Consider the following 18,765-nt stretch of genomic DNA (forward strand, 5'->3'; position numbering starts at 1 on the left):
AGCAATCTATCTACTTACCCCTTATTGGGGGAAGGAGTGAATTCCATCTTCTGTAGCTGAGTTCCCAGCTCCTCAATCAAATGAATCTCCAAAGTGGTAGGTTTAAGTCAGCAATCTGGCCACTCGCATCCATGCAAATTAAAGGGCCAAAGTGGTAGCTGAGTTCCCAACTCACTCAGGATTCAGGTCATGTTATCTATAGTCATCCTAAAGAAGTGAAATCCCTGTCATGAACGGCGTTATATAACTAGACTAAATACTTTGTGGTCCGGTCTTATACAAACTCCTTTGTATAGGACACCCCCATTCACATGTCTCCACATGAATGATCAGGATCAGGCCATCTGTAGTACGTCACAACACTTGTAACTATCTACAAAGCGAGTTGCATACATAGTGTCACCAGGATAAGGTTTCCCTCCTATATCCATATACTATAGACCATTTTGGTTATCACTTAAAGCATGATCCACCTGTATGTCTTCATATACATGCTTAAGTTACAATGACAACCAGAGATCTTAGTTTATTGGTTTGTGGTAAAGAAAATAAAACATCTCATGTTTCATAGACAACAGTGAAGAAAATATCTCATATTATTACATCACAAGCGTTTGTTCAATACAGGTGTTTACAAACTATAGGACCCAACGAGAGTTTAGGGCATCATCCCCAACAATCCGTTGGGTAGTTTTTATTAGCTTAAGGTCCTTGAGCGTTATGCTCGGACAATGTTGTGTGCTTGATTGCCTTGTTAGCTTGTTTGCTCTATTGTTACCATGATAGTTTATGACACACTCTCTTTGTAATAAAATTTGCATGAAAGAACGTTAAGAATGCATTATCATGATTTTTAGCCCAAATTTAAAATTTTTTCTTGTCTCCCATGAATTTTTAAGTCATTTTTTTGCAAAATTAAAGCCTTGCATGCTTAGAATTGGGTTATCTGGTATCTACTTCTATTGTCACTCCGAAAGGACCTTTGACATAGGCGTAACTATATTTATTGTAGAGCAAAACTAGATAAAAATAGATAAAATAGGGTATAGTGTGAACTAAAAAAAAGGAAAGAAATAAAAAAAAATTAGTTGCAATTCTGAAAAAAATAATAATAGAAAAATAAAAAAATGAGATATAAGTCGGTGTGCCTACAAAAAAAATAGTGTGTGTGTGCATGGATAGAGGTGAAAAGAGCTACCTCCGCCGTGTCTAGTTAGGGCTTGCGAGAAAAGAGTGATAGGTTCCCAACGATTGGCTGTGAAAGCTAGCCCTCTAGGTAAAATAAATGCCCTTTATTTTTTTGTGTGTGTGTTTAGGCACCCTTGTCTTAGTGTTGCCCTCACTTTGCAAGATTGGTATATCCAAGGTTGATAACCAAACCAGAGTAGGGGAAAGCGGGATGAGGACCTTTTAAAACTTTTTCGGGCTATGCAAGCTTAACTAGCAAAACTCTAGGCTCACTCATGCATGAATGGATTAAGATCCGTTCTTAAACTTGTGCTTCATTGATTGATCATAATCGATTTTCATTCTTAATTTCAAATTTCATTCGATTTGACTGTTGAGGCTGAAGTAACAACATTGTGAATTAAGCTAGCACATCTTTGATTGTTTTGTATGCTATTTGATTGTGTATTTCTACCTTGCTCGAGACAAGCAAGAATTAAGTTGAGGGTGTTTGATGAAGGAAATCAGATATGAGGATTTCCATGAGCAGTGGAATGATCGTTCCAAATTCCATTCATATTTGAACATAAACAATTACATTCACGAAACTGAAACATACAGGCTATGCACAAAACGAAATTACAGCATGCTTTACATAAGATCAATGGATAGAATTATACATACCTTTGATGACTCATCTTCAAACACCCTCGATCATGAACATTCGAACAATCAACAAGACTACAAACCCGAATGCTCGAACACTACGACCGCAACACAACACGATCACAGCAATCACGAACACAACGAACTCCAAGAACACGAACACAACGAACGACCTCCAAAAAACCTCGAACTATGTCGAGTTGAGTACGACACCACCAAAATGGCTACCTTGGTATTCTTAGTGTGAGAATCTAGAAGTGTGGGCTCTGTGTGGACTTGGTTAGAGGAAGAGATCGGAGAAAGAATCGTGTAAACAATTGAGCAAGTGGGAAATGATAAGGTCATCATATAGACGATGCCCAATCGTTTAGAAGAAACTCCGCGATCGTTTAGCAAAAGCTCTGCGATCGTTTATCTATTGACCAGCCAAGTGGCTATCGTGTAGTGTCACTCTACGATCATATAGTCTCTTCTTTAGCTATCGTTTAGTGAATCCTATTCACTTGATAGCCACTGTGAGAACTTCCAAGAATAGAAACTCTCAATTCGACCACTACTAAATTTAGGAAAACATTTTTCCTTTTATCTCACGGTTATCATAAAACCACAAACAACCTCCCACTCAATTGGTTATTAGAGAAAAATAGATAATTATCCAATAATTAATATTATTATAAATATATATGATAACCAACTTACCATAGTATATTCATAACCTATAGTTTTAATATTTCATCTCATAAAACATATAAACCATAGCCCTTTTTCTATTTCATGGNCATAAAACATATAAACCATAGCCCTTTTTCTATTTCATGGTACTTAATGTAAATCTCATTTACACTAATCCTCCACTTGATGTATCTCATACATCACACCGATCATATCATATATAATCGAATTACCTCTGGTCAATTTGAACATTTCAAATCAACACCAAGAACTAGTTCTCAACTTGAATCTATTGAGCTACCAATGGGATCTTCTGGACCTGTAGCTCGAAGCTCCAATGGTACGTGAATAACTGACTAAAATTTTTAGTCACAAGATCCACCATTTGTTAGCTGCCAGACACTCCACTAAAGACCGACAGTTAAGCTCCCTTACTACAAATATATTATGTATCCATATCAACCAATCAACAGTGTGATAACCCTTCACAGATTACTTGTAGGTACAGCTGGGCCAATAACCGTTATGCCCTTGTAGTTACATCTAACTTCTTAAGTACCACTGATCCCTCTAATGAACATAAGTCATAGTTCTACTATGACTAAGTCCTCTCTTCTAAAGAGAAGTTGTGGCCACTATGTTCAAGACCTGGAATTATCCCTTAAGAGAGGAATCTATCTACTTACCCTTGTTTCAGGGAAGGAGTGAATTTCATCTTGTGTAATTGAGTTCCCAGCTCCCAAATTAAACAAATCCCCAAAAAGGTAGGCATGTTGAGTTGGCAATCTGGACACTCTCACCTATATTAATCAAAGGACCGCCGTCAAAGGCAGGACTTCCCAAAGCACTCAGGACCGAGGTCATATCATCTATGGTCGTTTAGGTGAGATGTAAGTCTCTAGTATCAACGACGTTATATACAGAGACTAGTCATCTCGTGGTCCAGTATTATACAAACTCTTTGTATAGGACACCCCTGCTCGCATGTCTCCACATGAATAGTTAGGATCTACCATCTGTAGTAGTTCACAACACTTGCAAACCTCTACAAAGCAGGCTGTATCCGTAGTGTCACCAGGATCAGGTATCCCTCCTTAATCCTTAACTACATACCTATTTAGGTTATCACTTAAGGCATGATCCACTTGTATATCTCATATACATGCTTAAGTTTACATACAATAACCATGGAGCTTTGTTTATTGGATATGATTAAATGGCAAAATAAAATCTCTTATTTTATTCATAACAATGTGTACAGATTACAAACTACGAGACTCCGAGAGAATTAGGATACCAATCTCAACATTTGATAGCTGTAAAAAAGAGCTATTATTCCTAGCTTAACTCGGGCTCATTATTGGATTTTATGTGTTTAGTTTCTTATTTTATAAGTACCGAGCAATCAAGAGGTAGAATTGGCGATTTGGTGAAGAACAGGGCTAATTTGAAGAAATTTGGAGGTGATTTGAGCATCCGAGCTTCAAAGGAGTCAAAAAGACCAAAATGCCCATGCTTCAGTGTCGCAACACTCACCTTATATGAAGCCCTAACGCTCGTATGATGCTGCAAGGCAGTAGCCTGATGTGCAGGGGAGCGTTGTAACATTACTTCCAGTGTTGCAACACTTCAAGTTGGCAACAATAACAGCGTTGCAACGTTTCCCTGACGCTCATGGCCTTTTTTGTCAAGCGTTGCAACGTTGTTTCCAGCGTTGCAACGCTACGATTTTTTCCATAAATATCTCCCTTCGTCTTTACGTCAAAATATGCTAATTTTTAAGGGTTGAACTGATGGAGGCTGAAGTTAAACTTCATTCTTCTTCCTTTCCTTTCAGAATTTAGTATCTTTAGGTTAGTTTTTCTTTTTGTTTTAGGTTGTAATTGACGGATTGGATGTGTATCTCAGATTTGTCTATGAATTAAGAGGTAACTCCTATCTAATCTTTGAGCAAGAGCCCTATGTTTAATTTTTTGAAGGATTTATAGTTAATTTAATTGAATTTTTGTGAACTCTTTGAGATGATTTGATTGAATCTTAATGGAATTTTTATAAATTGATCTGACAAATTAGTTTATTGAAATTCTTGTTTGCAAAATCTTCATAGGCTATGCATATATTGAATGATTTAGTTGTGCATATTAGGATCGCATGTGTAAAGTCTAGACTTTTTCTGACCAAATCCATGTATGCCCTAATATAATATTTTCCAAATAAATCATGCTATAAGGTATGGCTTTTTTGGCTTGTAGTATGTCTCAACAATTGAACCCCTTTCCTAATGCAATTCAATTTTAACTTCTGTGTCGCTAAGAAGGAAGAGTTGTAAATTGAATTAGGGCTAATTTGGTTTAATATGGAATTTGGCGAATGGGCTATTAGATTTTCTAATAGGTTGAGGGGTTGACAAGTTCATTGTAATTAATTGATGCCTAATGAAAGAAATTGCATAGGAAACTCTCTCTAGCTCTAGAAATTCTATAGGTTCCTACTATAGATTACATTTACCTTTTTATTTTAATTTCTCGCATATATCTCTTCCATACAACCCCCCCCCCCCCATTTGCTACTCTAGTTAGAAAATTAACTTAACGAAACAAATCGTGCTTCGCTGCAAATTGACTCGGACTTACCACTGTTGCTACGTTTCAGTAGTGATAGGAGTTGCTTAATATTTACAAATTTTCTTTTGTTTCATAGTCCTTTTTGGGAATTAAACGACACCACAAAAGGCACAAACATTCATTTATAAAATGATTGATGTATGTTATATATATTGTGAAAGTTATAAGTGTTATAAATGTTGGGTTTTATGTCCTAAAACTCGCAGTTTATAAAATGATAAACATTTTCTATTATCAATATACTTGTTATTGATCTCATAAATTGTATGAAAGTCTAAATCCAATAAACTAAGACCTATGACTATTGTATGAGTACTTGAACTTTATGTGGAGACATAATAGTAGATCGGGTTTGAGTAAATAGTCAAAATGATCTATGGTACATGGGTACCTTATTCTGGTAACACCATTGGATGCGCCATACTCTGTAGTTGTTACAAAGAGTTGTAAAGTGCTACATACGATGTGATCCTAATTCGTACATGTTATGACATGAGGAGTGGGGGCGTCCTATACAATGAGTTTGTATAAGATTCGGACCAAGAAATAAGTCACTCTTACATTATAACGTTGTTTACTATTCAAGACTGACTATTTCACCTAGATGACCTAGGTAACTCGATCTTAATCCAGCTAACTATGAACTCCTGTTTATTCGGGATTGCCTTAGATTTGCATAGTTGAAGGTTGGCTTAACAGCATCGACTCAATAAGACTCCCATTTCAGAGGTAAGATCGGATAGATAGCTAGGGACATAGGGTGCAAGACGGAGTTCACACCTACCCGATTTAGGGATAGGAGAAAAGTTATTCTCTCAAGTACTGAATCCAGGACTTGAACAAGAGGCCCCACCCTCTCACTAGACTGAGAGAGTTGTAGGATTATATCAATCACAGCGGAAGAACAGGGATCATCTAAGCTTTCAAGTTCACTAATTTTGGCATAATATAAAGCATGCTTCTGCAGAAAAAATGGGTTTCAAGACATACCTCTTGTAGAACTTCTTCAAAGCTCCATCTCTAGCTGCTATCTTCTCCATATCTTGTTGTAGACCACCTCAAGATATTCCCCACTATTCTTTTAGTGCTCTAGATTGACTTGTGGGACTCAAAACAAGCTTGAATCAAGGGATGAAGGAGAAAAGCTCACTGTAGCAACCATTGTTGAAGAACCTTTCTTCAAACCGAATTTTTCTCAAAATTCTATAGATTGCATGCCCGATTTTCACTCCAATCTTCTAATTATATTACAGATCAACATACAAAGAGAAGAGTTGCATGTGTTGCAGCTCATGCTTGGAGAAGACAAGACCAAAATATATTGTTATATGTGTGAGCTAGTTCAAAGATGGATAATGGAAAAACCCATTTTTCCATTTGTGTTTTAGTTTTGTTTTCCTTTTTTAATTTTATCTAAAAATCAAATTTTGATTAAAAAATTTATTTGATTTTAAAAATGAAAAATTAATTAATTTCATAAATCAATTAATTAATAAATAAAACTTAATTAATTTAATATCAAATATTAAATTAATTTTAACACATATCCATCTTTATATATTTAAATCATATTTAAATATATAAATTCTCCTATTCCGTTTAATTCTAAAATTAAACATAATTATATCTCATATAATTACTAATTCCCTTAATTCTAATTTGAACGTTTCAAATTAACTTATCACGCTATTCTAGAGCTAATCCGTTACGAGCTAGTAGGGGGACCTCGTGGACCTATAGATCATGGGCTCCAACGATCCGAGATTAATTGACTAAACTCATTAGACCAAATTAATCTCCATTCATTAACTCCACTAAAGCCCATAGTTGCACTCCCCTCACTGTAGATATATTATGTCCACATGATTTAACCATAATCAGCAAGTCGACCCTTCACAGGTTATTCGTAATAACGGCTGGGTCAAATATCTATTTTACCCCTGAGATTACGTCTTATTCCTCAAGTCCCTATTAATCCTCTAATGAACAACTGGTTTGTGATCCAATTACCAAACCAAACTCTCTCAGCCCAATGAGAGGGTGGGGCCCCTTGTTCAAGACCTGGATTCAGTACTTAAGAGAACAACCTTTCTTCTATCCCTAAATCGAGTAGGCGTGAACTTCATCTTTCAAGGCTATGTCCCTAGCTATTCATCCGGTCTTATCCCCAAAATGGTAGGCTTATTGAGCAGTGCTGTTGGACTACTCTCACCGTTTGCAGATCAAAGGATAATCCCGAACAAACAAGAGTTCATAGCTAGCTCAGAATTAAGATCGAGTTAACCTAGGTCATCTAGGTGAAATAGCCAGTCTTAAACAGTAAACAGCGTTATAAAGAGTGACTTATTTCTTGGTCCTGATCTTATGCAAACTCATTGCATAGGGCACTCCCACTCTTCATGTCACAACATGTACGAATTAGGATCACATCGTATGTAGCACTTTACAACTCTTTGTAACAATTATAAAGTAGGCTGCATCCAATGTTGTTACCAGAATAAGGTACCCAATCTCATTCATGTACCATAGATCATTTTGACTATTTACTCGAACCCGATCCACTCTTATGTCTCCACATAAAGTTCAAGTAATCATACAATAGTCATGGGTCTTAGTTTATTGGAATTAGACTTTCATACAATTTATGAGATCAATAATAAATGTATTGATAATAGAAAATGTTTATCATTTTACAAACTGCGAGTTTTTAGGACATAAAACCCAACAAGAGTTTGGTTTTGTGATGGATCACAAACCAGTTGTTCATTAGAGGATTAGTAGGGACTTGAGGAATAAGACGTAATCTTGGGGGTAAAACAGATATTTGACCCAGCCGTTATTACGAACAACCTGTGAAGGGTCAACTTACTGAATATGGTTAAATCATGTGGACATAATATATCTACGGTGAGGGGAGTGCAACTATGGGCTTTAATGGAGTGACCCATTAGTTAACAAATGAAGATTAATTTGGTCTAATGAGTTTAGCCAATTAATCTCGGATCATTGGAGCCCATGATCTGTAGGTCCGCAACGTCCCCCTACTAGCTCGTAACGAACTAGCTCTAGAACAGCGTGATATGTTAATTTGAAATGTTCAAATTAGAATTAAGGAAATTAGTAATTATATGAGATATAATTATGTTTAATTTTAGAATTAAACGGTATAGGAGAATTTATATTTAAATATGATTTAAATATATAAAGATGGATATGTGTTAAAATTAATTTAATATTTGATATTAAATTAATTAAATTTTATTATTAATTAACTAATTTTTCATTTTAAAAATCAAATAGATTTTTTAAATCGAAATTTGATTTTTGGATAAAATTGAAAAAGGAAAAGAAAACTAAAACACAAATGAAAAAAATGGGTTTTTCCATTATCCATCACTTAACTAGCTCACACATGAAGCAACCATTTTGCCTTGTCTTCTCCAAGCATGAGCTACAACTCATACAACTCTTCTCTTTGCATGTTGATTTGCAATATAATGAGAAGATTAGAGTGAAAATCGGGTATGCAATCTGCAGAATTTTGAGAGAAATTTTGGTTTGAAGAATGGTTCTTCAACAATGGTTACTGCAGTGAGCTTTTCTCCTTCATCCCTTGATTCAAGCTTGTTTTGAGTCCCATAACTCAATCTAGAGTACCAAGAGAATAGTGGGGGAGATCTTAAGGTGGTCTACAACAAGATATGGAGAAGATTGCAGTTGGAGAAGAAGCTTTAAAGAAGTTCTACAAGAGGTATGTCTTCAAACCCATTTTTTTTTTGCAGAAGCATGCTTTATATTATGTCAAAATTAATGAATTTGAATGCTTAGATGATCCTTGTTCTTCTGCTGCGATTGATACAATCCTATAATAAAATGAATTAGACTTTTAAAATCTATAACAAAAAAAAAAAATTTCAAGCTCACATAGGGTTAACAAACACAACCTTTTTTTAATAGGTAAAATAGGTCAATAACTTATGAAACTAAGGTTATAAGAAAACTCACCCAGAAAGATCCTGTCTAAGGCTAAAGGTACTTAAGTTGACAGTTTACGGAACAACTGCTACCTAGGGATCGAGCTGGATTTTGAGTTAGGTTAACCCAGTTTTATGAGCAAGCGTGAGCGATGTGATATTTTAAAGAGTTTATCACTTAGACATCATAGATTAAATTCAGTATAAAATTTACACTCATATAAACACCTAGACTTAGGATATATTTAATTACTTGGAATATACCTAAATAAAAGTATACCTAAACTATCTAGAACACTTTAGTGGGAGAAAAATTATTTTTAGCTCTCACGTCCCTAAGAGTTCACACCGTGAGATCCATGCTCGGCTTTCTGTCTCCCCTAGGCACAACCTCCATTCAGAAAATGTTTGCATGGGTCAATAACAAGGTGAATAAGGGAAGTGATTCATAGTAAGTGGGAGAAGGAAGTGTGTCAACACATCCTAGGGTCTTCTCCATTAGGTTACATCGTGAGATTCCCATGTTCCGTCTACATGTCATCCTAGAGTGACTACCCATTCGAAGGGTCGTAACATGGGGATCGAAATAACGTAAACTTAATAAATGAATAGGGTCTCTAAAGTCCATTATCAGTATTGTCTTTCCATTCAATAGCTTATTGGGATCGATCTCTAGGATCTAAAAGTGGAAGGTTACACTTATGAGAATTACTGAGTGTTAGTAAATTCTTAACCAAAGGAGCGTAACTAATTGCTATAGGAATAAGAGTTATTCTAGTATTAGTATTTAGTCAAGAATGTCTTGATTCAGTGAAGGAATAATTGACTGTCCCTCGGTAGCAGTTATTCTGACTCACTGAAGTATTGTTGCAAAATCAATAAATTATAAAGGTACATTTTTACAAAAACTTAATTGGATTTAATAGCAATTCATTAATAGAACTTGTTTATTTTTCAGCATGTCTAGCTCATTAGTTCAACTACTCACTTCTGAAAAATTAAATGGAGAAAACTATGTTCGTGTTTGTGCAGCGTACGTTCGTGTGTTGTTGTGTTGATGTGATCGAGCATTCATGATCAATGAACTTGAAGATGAGTCTGCAAAGGTTTGTTATTTTATCCTTAATTTATAGTAAAGCATGCTGTAATTTCTGTATTTCACATAACAGTATGTTTCCGTTTGTGATTGTAATTGTAAAGTTCATATACGATTGAAATTTAGAAAAATCCTTCCGCTGCTCATTGATTACAAAATGTCTTAAAGATGGTGCTAAAGGAACTAAGATATGCATTGATTGCAAAATGTATTAATGTCTTAAAGCCAAAATGTAATACAATACAGAGATAGGAGGAGAGATAGGGGGGTAGATGCAAGCAATCTCTTGCTTTTCATCCGAAATGAGTCAAGGCTACTGGTGGCACCATGGATGGATGGTGGAGAAGTCTCTCTCGAGCTCTATCTCCAGCAAAACTCCGGCCATCACTCAAAAGGGGGCTATAGAGGTGAAGAATCCTCAAAAAGTGTCTTGCTCATTGTAAACTCCGAACTCTAAGTTTCCTAGATAAGCATGTCTAGTCAAGGGAATGTTATATTAAATACTTGACAATTGGAAATCTATGTTTATTTATAGGAGTTGTCGAGAAAGGAAAAAAATATTAAATGAGGAAGCTCATTTATTGGCTTTGGCTGGAGGCACTAAATGTAGAGTGACGTGACGGTTGATCCTTGAACTCGGGAGGCGGCAGGAAGATTAAAAGGAAAGGAAACTTCAAAAGTGTGGTTTCGGTAATTGGCATGAGTAAATTTAGTGAAATTAGTGCCATTTAAAAGTTAGAAGAATCTAGTTTTCGAGGTTGTCTTGCCAGAGAAAAATTCCAGAGGAGAAGAACAAAAAGTGAAGAATTTGCAGAAGAGGTAGAATCTCAGATTAATCGGGGCCTGAGGTGAAGATTGGAAGATCCAGGCCAAACCATAAGGAATTTTTAGCTGAAATTTTAAGGTAAGAAAGTCTAAACAAGTTTGTAGAAGGAAGTTTCTTGAAATGAGTTCTAGATTTTGAGTTATGAATTTTTGAAGTTGAAACAGAGAATCTGTGCAGAAGCAGACAACTGCTTGGGAAGAACAAGCAAACAACTCACCGTGGAGAGCGAGAGCAAGATGAGGAAGATGAGGATCTCGCTCAGGATGATAATCTCGCTGATTTTGTGATGAGGATCTCGCCCAAGGAGGAAATCTCCCTAGAGATGAGGGCTGAATCTCACTGGTGAGGAAGCCAAGGTTTTTAGAAGAGGTGAGTATCGTTAGGATGAAAATGTTGCTCAGAAAAGCTTGATCTCACTCATGATGAGGATCTCACTCATGAGGATGAATTCACTCATGTTGATCATCTCGCTAGAAATGCTGTCTTTGTTGATGAAAGTTCCATTAGTAAATGAACTATTTGAAGTATTTTGCTAAGAATTCTAAGTAGTTTAACCGGAAATTATGTTCTTTCAGGCCAAGAAGAGCTAAGAAAGGCGTATAAACCATTAAGAGCCCCGATGAGCTGTGAGTGACTAAGTAAACTTAATGTTTTCAATACTTATGCATATAAGGTCAAGTAAGTTACAGTGATGTTAATGGTGAATTTATACTCCCTCAAGCAACAAATGGTTAATGAATAGCTTAACGTATCTACCCTAGCTTGTATATGTTTAACACAGGCCAAGGTATGTTGTGAAATCATTACAAAAGTTAAGATTCTAATGTTGAAATATGCTTCCTAGAGGAAAGCTATGATAGAATGAGTTCTTATGTAAATGATATGCAATGAAACTTAATTTGATGCTACGAAATAACCCGATACTGAAGGACATGGAGAAGGTATCTGGGTAATAGTACCTAAGGTATTGACGGTACTTAGAAAACTCCACATGCACGTAGGTAGTTCTGAATGAAAGGTCGAAGTATGGGTCTCTTAGGCCATACACCACCAAAGGGAGGCCGAAGTATAGGTCTCTTGGCCGGTAATAGATGTTGGGAGCTAGAGCGTTGTAGGCTCGTTCTCAATTAAGGAATAATGATGTTTAATAATGTACAAGAATGGTTTTAGGCTATATTTAGAGAAATTTGCTTGAGATATTCATCGGTATACTTACATATTTATAGTGATGTAATGCATGACGTAATATGAATCTATAGTCACTCACTGGGCTACTAGCTCACAGATTTTATGTGTTTTCCTTTTTTAGGTAGAGGTCAGATTCCTCAAGATTGATCCTGTTGCTGCTTGCCACTGAAAGGCCCGGCTTATTAAGAAGATTTAGGTTGATGATCTGTTTATGTACACATGTTTTGAGAAGAACTAGGGCTTTGTTAGAGTTATTTGGGCCCATCTGTGGATATTTCTCCCTTAGATGTTATGTCATGGCTATATGCATGTGTTTATATAATATTATGTAGAACCTTAAGGAGGCATACTGTATGCATACATTATTAATATTTAACAGGTTGGCATTTAGATTGGAAGGCTAAGGTGGTAAATGCTGGCAGTAGGGCTAATAACTACCACGGTCATATCCTCTTCCAAATTAAGAGGGTAATCTAGGAGGGGGTGTGACACTCATGCTCTCATTTGTGATCACAAAAATATGCCTTAAGGCAGAAACTCGGATGATTTGAAGTGAAGATCCAAGGTGTTATTTATAGAGCTCAAACGCTGACAGCATTGATGATTGCGTTCTGACTCACTACTATCTTTGCCGCGGTATGGGCAATGTCAGCATCACCTTATCTTGTTGATACTCCCAAGGTATGCTTTCAAGTTTGTTTCTCCTGAAGTGTCAACGCATTCCACCCACTCGGCGATCAATCTTCCATCACGGTCATCAATCTGTGGACACAACATTCCATGCAAGGAACTAGTCTTTATGAAACTTTGCATGCGGTTACTCTTGCGGTGGTCTGAGATCGACGCATGTGGTCAATTCCTTCAATATTTGCGAAAATAGATACTTTGATGCGAAATAACGCATGATATAGGGTTAGTGAGGATTCTTTGTGCTGGTCGACGCAAGCTCACTTTTCCATATGAATTCTTGGTATTATTAACGCATATTTTGCTTATTAGTCGTCATAATTCTAAGTAAAATGCTACAATAGCTTGTATTTCTACAAACTATCAATAACACTTACCTAGCTTTCACCATAAGAGCATTGTCACATTTCAACACGCATGCTTCACGAAATATAAACATTTAGCTTTTACAATCTTTAGCATTCAGCCTTGACATGTGCGAGAATTAGTAAAACTTATTTAACTAGCTTAAAACATCATGCTTAAGAAATGCTATGAAATCTTTAAAATCATAGGTATAAACTTTAGTTGCTTGGAAAACCCATAAACCTTAGCGTGAAGTTTTTTAACACATTTAGTCACTCACAGGTCTTTTTTCTTTGGCTTGGTAGGCTTCCCCAATGGATGTTTCTCCTACACATAAGAATAAGAATTTTAGCTACTACTTTAGTCCCTCTTTTGAGACTATTCTTTTTAAACCAAGCTCACACTTAGCATGAAATTGCTCGTTCGTCCAACAAATTCCAAATTCAGTTTCTAACGTTAATAACTTGAAAACCAGAACTCATTTTAAGAAAGTTCTTTTTCAAACATGCTCATAATTGTGTGTTACCTCAAAATTTCATAATAAAACTTCTAGTGATTTGATCTAGGGCTCTAAATATTCCTCAATGACCCTAAACCACCAACTACCTGCTTGTTCAAAAATTCTAGGTTTAAATTCCAAAATATGTAACTCAAACCCCAGACCTTATCTTACAAAAGTTTCTTCCATAAACTTACTTTTAATGGTGATAAAAATATTACCTTAAATTTTCAGCTTGAAATTTCATGTGGTTCGGCCTAGATATAAGATTCTTCGTCGAGTGCCCGGAATCTCCTGAAAACGAACCTTCACCTCTTCCTTCCTTTTTAGACCTTCTTTCCAGCAAGAACTTCCTTTCAATGGCATGATTTCAGAAACTAGACTCATAGAGCTTTTCAACGGTACCAAGATTGTTTGATTTGCTCGAAGGAATCGTCCAAATCGAGCTCTTGAAGTTCCCTTTATTTTTTATACTATGGCCCAGCCTTTTGCATAAAATCTCCTTAAGCCACCTCACCCACTAGTGGAGATTAAGGGCCCAGATTAAGCCATCTGTCTGGATTTAAAAAAAAAAAGTTTAAAGTCGAACATTTCGAGCAAACTAGATCCTCAATGGGAAAACTCGATGGAAATTTCAATGGTATTCTAGTGAATACTCAATGGAAAACTCGATGCTCGATGGGATACTCGGTGCTCGATGGATTTTGCTCGATGCACGATCCTTCCTCGATCGCTCACACTCGATGCTCGATCCTTCCTCGATCGCTCATACTCGATGCTCGATGGCATTTACTCGATGCTCAGCCACTATTCTTCACGACCAATACTTAGCCAAAATTTCTTTTTGCAAGGCTAGCTTAATAAGTACCTGAGAGCTAAGTTTCCCATACTTAAATATTTTCCTTCTTCAAAACTTATCCTTTACCCAATTCCCACAATTCTAATCTAACTTAAATATTTAACCCCGTTACTTTACTAAACTCACAATAAACATATTTAAGAAGGGAAGTAAGGTTTGGGTTTTACAAAAGTTGTTGATGAAGCTGGTATATCTGGTTAATCACATCCTTCTCAAGAGTTGAGAGTGCCTCGACGTAGTGGAAAGTTTTTCCATCAGCTTGACCGTTACATGGGTTTAACAGAAACTCAAGTCATCATACCCAATGATGGCATTTAGGATCCATTGACCTATGAACAGGCAATGAATGACGTAGATTGAGACCAGTGGATCAAAGACATGAACCTCGAAATGGAGTTTATGTACTTCAATTCGGTCTGGGAACTTGTAAATCAACCGAGTGGGGTAAAATATATTGGTTGTAAATGGATCTACAAATGGAAACAAGATCAAGTCGGTAATGTACAAATCTTTAAGGCTCAACTGGTGGCAAAAGGTTATACCTAGATACAGGGGTTGGACTTTGAAGAAACCTCCTCCCCTGTTGTCATGCTAAAGTCAATTAGAATACTCTTGCCCATTGCCACATTTTATGATTATGAAATTTGGCAAATAGATGTCAAGACAATCTTTCTTAATGGCAATCTTGAAAAGGGTATCTATATGGCTCAACCAGAAAGGTTCAATGGTTCATTGAACAGGGTCAAGAGCAAAAGGTTTGCAAGCTTAAACGATCTATTTATGAGTTAAACCAAGCATCTAGATCCTAGAATATAAGATTTGGCGCTGCAATCAAATCTTTTGGCTTTGAACAGAATATGACAAACCTCGTGTCTACAAAAAGATTGTCAATATCATTGTAGCTCTCCTAGTATTGTATGTAGATGATATCCTACTCATTGGGAATGATGTAAGATTCTTGATTGACATTAAGCGATGGCTAGCAACCCAATTCCAAATGAAAGATTTAGAAGAGGCTCAGTATGTTCTTAGAATCCAAATCATACAAAATTGCTAGAATAGAATGTTAGCCCTGTCTCAAGCATTGTATATAGACAAGATATTGTCTAGATATAAGATGCAGAATTTCAAGAGTGGTTTGTTACCTTTCAAGAATGGAGTTCATCTATTGAAGGAACAGTATCCTAAGACACCTTAAGAAGTTAAGGATATAAAACGTATTCCCTATGTATTAGCAGTTGGCAGTTTGATATATGTCATGTTATGTACACAGCCTAACATATGCTATGCAGTGGGAATAGTCAGCAGGTATCAGTCCAATCCAAGATATGATCATTGAACTGTTGTTAAAAATATCTTCAAGTATCTTAGGAGAACGAGGAACTATATGTTCGTGTATGGTGCTAAGGATCTGATCCTTACAGGATACACTGACTCTGATTTTCAAACTAATAAAGATTCAAGGAAATCTACATTGGGATCAATGTTCACTCTAAATGGAGGAGTAGTAGTTTGGAGAAGTATAAAGTAAGGTTGTATTGCTTAATCCACCATGGAGGTTGAGTACGTAGTTGTATGGGAAGCGGAAAAAGAGGTTGTATGGCCTAAGAAATTCTTAATAGATTTGGAAGTTGTTCCAAATTTGCATCTACCTATCATCCTCTATTGTGGCAATGGTGGTGCAGTTGCAAAGTCTAAAGAACTCATAAGCCATAAGCACGAGAAATACATTGAGCACAAATATAATCTCATCAAGGAGATTGAGCAACGAGGAGATGTAATCGCCAAACAGATAGCCTCAGAGTACAACATTGTTGATCCATTTACAAAGACCCTCATGACTAAAATGTTTGAGGGTCATCTAGTGAGTCTAGGATTACGAATTATGGAAATCTAGGGCAAGTGGGAGAAGCCATGAGTATGTGATGCTCTAGTTTATTGTATTTATGTTTGTTCTCTCATGCTCAACATTATATATAAGTAATCACACTGGAGTTTTAGTCCAAGTGGGAGTTTGTTGGGTTTTATATCCTAAAACTCGTGGTTTGTAAACAATAAACATATTCTATTTTACAGTAAATTTGTTATTGAGGTTTATTCAGTAAAGATGTTATTAAATATGTGAATTGCATTTAAGAACCCAAAATCCAATAAACTAAGAACCCTGGCTATAGCATGAATACTTGAACTATATGTGGAGACATAAAAGTGGATCAAGATCGAGTAATAGCCAAAACGGTCTATCCTATAGGGATAAGGTTGGGTACCTTATCCTAAGGACACTATGGATACGACCCACTTTGTATTTGATACAAACGATGTAATCCTGAATCATTCATGTAAAGACATGCGACTGGGGGCGTCCTATTCAATGAGTTTGCATAAGACCGGACCGCAAAATAGTCACTTTTACTTTATAACATCGCTTACTATTAAGACTGACTATTTCAATATGATGACCTAGATAACTCGATCTTAATTCTGAGCTAATTATGAACTCTTGTTTATTTGGGATTTTCCTTTAATCTGCATGGGTGAGAGTGGTCCGAGTTTGCTAACTTAATAAGCCCGACATTTTAGGGATAAGACCGGGTAGATAGCTGGGGACATAATCCTACAAAGATGGAATTCACTCCTACTTGATTCTAGAGATAGTAGATAGGTTGTTTTTTTAAGTACTGACTTCGGATCTTGAGTAAGGGGCATCACCCTCTCATTGGCTCGAAAGGAACTCGGTTTGGTGGTTGGATCACAAACCAATTGTTCATTAGAGGATCAGTGGGACTAACAAGATGTAATTACATGGGTAAAGTGGTAATTTTGACCTAACTATAACTATGAACAACCTGTGAATGATCAACTTACTAATCATGATTATATCGAGTGGACAGAACTATATTTATAGTGAGGAGAATGCAACTACTGGACTATAGCGAAGTGTCTCAGTGGTTAACGAATGTTGACTAACTAGGTTAAAGAGTTTAACCGATTAATCTCATATCGTTAGAGCTCATGATCTGCAAGTCCATTAGGTCCTCTTACTAGCTCATATCAGACTAAACCTTAGAATAATGTGATGATAAAATTTAAAACGTTCAAATTATTTTTAGGAAGTAAGCGTTAATTATATTTGATATACTTAACGTCTTATCGTTTAATTATGGATTAAACAATATGGAAAATTGGAAATATTTAAATATGATTTAAAGATCAAACATATGAATAGGGATTCATGGCTAGGATTGTTGTTAATTTATTATTAATTTAATAATTGATATTAAATTAATAATATTAATTAAATTATTTAATTATTTATTTAAAAATTAATTATTAGAATTATTTTTATTTAAAATTGTTTTAAAGTTAGTTTTATTTAAAATTAATTATATTTATTAATTTTATTTAAAATTGAATTTTAGAAATTCAAATTTAAATGAATTTTAAGAGGTAGTGGGTTTTTCCCAGTTGAACCTCTTTCAAACATCTCAATTCCACTAATTAATCTTCAATTTGTTGGGATTGGTGTCCTAATTCTTCCAGAGTCTCGTTGTTTTGTAAAGATGCACATTGTTAAATAAATAAAATAAGTATTATTTAATTCTGACATTTACTCATATCCAGTAAACAAAGCTCCTTGGTTATCTTATGTGAACTTAAGCAGGTATATGTGATATACAAGTGGATCATGCCTTAAGTGATAATCTAAATCGGTCTGTAGTATGAGGATTAAGGTGGGGCACCTGATCCTGGTGACACTACGGATACGGCCTGCTTTGTAGAAGTTTGCAAGTGTTGTAAAATACTACAGATGGTTGATCCTGACCATTCGTGTGGAGATGTGGAGCGGGGGTGTCCTATACAAAGAGTTTGTATAAGACCTGGACCACGAGATGACTAGACTATGTATATAACGCCTAAACGACCTCAATCCTAAGTGTTTTTGTAAACTCTTGCCTTTGAGGGCGGTCCTTTGATTAGTATGGGTGAGAGTGGCCAGATTGCCAACTCAACATGCCTACCTTTTTGGGGACTTGTCTGATCTGGGAGCTGGGAACTCAATCCACAATATGGAATTCACTCCTTTCTTGAAGCAGAGAGAGATTGCTCCCTTAAGGGCTGATTCCAGGGCTTGAACATAGTGGCCACAGCTTCTCTTTGGGAG

This window comes from Benincasa hispida, chromosome 4, assembly GCF_009727055.1.
Source record: "Benincasa hispida cultivar B227 chromosome 4, ASM972705v1, whole genome shotgun sequence".
Classification (NCBI taxonomy): Eukaryota; Viridiplantae; Streptophyta; class Magnoliopsida; order Cucurbitales; family Cucurbitaceae; genus Benincasa; species Benincasa hispida.